General features: G+C 49.8%; 1 non-coding gene across 1 annotated transcript; it reads left to right on the top strand.

The window, feature by feature from the left end:
* Nucleotides 1–1841: 1841 nt before the first annotated feature.
* TRNAR-UCG lies at nucleotides 1842–1914 on the top strand. The gene has a single exon. It is a non-coding gene; the product is annotated as a tRNA-Arg (tRNA).
* Nucleotides 1915–2770: the final 856 nt, after the last annotated feature.

Below are 2770 nucleotides of genomic sequence, written 5' to 3' on the forward strand. Positions count from 1 at the left end.
AGGGATAACAACCCGCAAAGAGCTGGCATTATCCAAGACTCTTCAAACATGAATGTAATAACCACAATTAATGAGACCGACTTGGGAATTCCCTGGTGGTCCAGTAGTTACGACTCCAAGCTTTCACTGCCGAGGGCACGGGTTCAGTCCCTGGTTGGGGAACTAAAAGCCCGCAAGCCGCATGGCTCAGCCAAAAAGAAGAAGAAGAAGAAAAAAAGAGACTGATTCTATGGAACTTCTACAGAAGTAGTATTTTTTACACGGAATTAGTACAGTGTCTTTTATAGAATAGATCAACAAAATAGTGATAATGCTGATTTTATTATTTTATTATTATGAGTTCAATGTTTGCCTGCCAGGGTTAGCACACGGTCACTACCTGCCGGGTGCACAGCCCCTGGGGGTGAGGCCAGAGGGCTGCACTCTGCCCTTCCTGTCTAAGGACCAGGCAGGAGCTGAGCTTTCAGATGGGGGACTGGAAAGCCAATGCTGGAAACTGAGAGGAGCCCCACCCTCTTGCCACCTGGATCCCTCACCCTGGCTGGCCAAGTCTTCCCACCCTGGCAGCTGCACCTGGAGGAGATGCGCCCCCGCACCCCCATCCCATGGATGTAGCCTCTGCCTTCCTGGTCCCCGACCTTGGAGGGCCTTCCATGCAGCACAGCTGCTTCTCCATCCTCCTCTCCCGCCTCCCTCAGTGGTCCCCCTGCCACCCCACCTGCAGCTCCCTCTCCAAGCTCCCACCCCTACCTCCTGCATCTTCAGTACATGGTCTTGCCTCCTTGCCTATGAACACAGGCAGAGCCAGAACTCTCAGCTCTCAGGGCTCTGCCTGCATCTCCCCACCTGCCCCCCAGGACCCCACCCTCTGTGGGCCAGGCACTGCTGCATGGTGAAGACACGTGGAAGACACACTATGGGCTTGCAGGAAGCTCACTTGCCTCCGCCTGCCCCTCCCCTGTCCACGGTGAGATCCTGGATCTGGCCTTCAGAGCGTCCCCTCCTGAATCCCCCGGGACCTTGTTCCATGAAGCATCCCGTCACCAGGCACTTCTGTTTCTAATCTCTCCTTTTCAACCGCCTCTCCAGCCTAAACATGGGCTGCAGAATTCTCCTTCTGTTTAGTTTCAAAGCATTCTTTTCATACACACACTACTATATATAAGATAGATAACCAACGAGGCCCTACTGTCTAGCACAGGGAACTCTACTCAATATTCTGCGATAACCTATATGAGAAAAGAACCTGAAAAAGAATGAATATATGTATAGGTATAACTGAATCACTGTGCTGTATACCTGAAACTAACACAACATTGTAAATCAACTACACTCCAAAAAGAAATTTTTTTTAATTAAATAATAAAGCGTTCTCTTAGCCCTCACTCTCCTTCTAGCAATGTTACACATTCTCCCAACTCTCTACATTATTGAAAAAGTGAGTCTCGCCTCCCCAGGTCCCCTCCCTGCAGTCTGGCCTCCACCCGTAGTGCAGGCTGGCAAAAGTCCACTCTGGAGAAGGTAACTCGGAGGACGCCCTCCAGCCTCATCCAACTTCATTACGACGGGGAGGCCTCTGTGTACGGTATTGGGCCCTTTTCACCACTCTCTTTTCCCTGACACTATTTTCTTTGGCTCAGCCCCTTTCAGATTCCCTCCCGGACCCTCCTCCTCCCGACCCACAAGCAGCCGTGCCCACCTGGGCGCCCTTAGGCCTCCGGCTCTCACTCTGGACACACATTCCCCTTGACCTATGAACTGTCATCCCTCAGACACAGCCCCAGACAAGATTCTTCTGCCAATCCTTTTTATAAGAGGAAAAGCAAACAATATAGGGGACTTCCCTGATGGTCCAGTGGTTAGGACTCCATGCTTTCGCTGCCGGGGCTCCAGGTTCAATCCCTGGTTGGGGAACTAAGATCCTGCAAGGCCCAAGGCGCGGCCAAAAAAAGAGAAAACAATATAAATAGCCCAAGCCGTTCCACAAAACGAGCACCCGTGACTCTGGTTCCCTCGGCATCTCTTTCCCTAAATGCCTCTGGACGGTGAGTCTCATGTTTCCAGACACTCCTGGCTCCGAATGCAAGCCACGGCTTCCTCCCAGGTTCAACTCAAACTCTGGAGCAAAAGGTGTCATTGTTGGACTTGGACGTCACCCTCCAACCCAACGCCTTCTCAAGAGTTTTCAAGTATAATATACGCAATTTCACCTCATACCTTACCTTAATCTGAAGAAGGTGTAAGGTCTAAAGTCAGCGAGAAGGTGAAACTGAAATATACTCAAAATTACTCCCTGGAAAGTCCCATGCATGGTCCATAACACACAAAACACTATTCGGATACATATAATCCTATACAATAATGCATATGGATACAGTGAGGCCCAATCTGTAAAAAAGAGTATGCAAAATACTTTAGAGCTGAACCACTAGATGAGGGTTAGCTCACATTCCGAGTCCCTATTGTAGGAGAAATGCAGAGGTCAATTTGCACTTGTAAATTAAGTTATATTTGGGACTTCCCTGGCGGTCCAGTGGTTAAGACCCTGCCCTTCCAATGCAGGGGGTGCAGGTTCGATCCCTGGTTGGGGAACTAAGATCCCACATGCCCTGTGGCCAAAAGAAAAAATCATAAAACAGAAGCAATATTGTAACAACTTCAGTAAAGACTTTATAAATTGTCCACATTGGGGCTTCCCTGGTGGCACAGTGGTTAAGAATCCGCCTGCCAATGCAGGGGACACGGGTTCGAGCCCTGGTCCAGGAAGATC

This window comes from Balaenoptera musculus, chromosome 1, assembly GCF_009873245.2.
Source record: "Balaenoptera musculus isolate JJ_BM4_2016_0621 chromosome 1, mBalMus1.pri.v3, whole genome shotgun sequence".
In the NCBI taxonomy this organism is placed as follows: domain Eukaryota; kingdom Metazoa; phylum Chordata; class Mammalia; order Artiodactyla; family Balaenopteridae; genus Balaenoptera; species Balaenoptera musculus.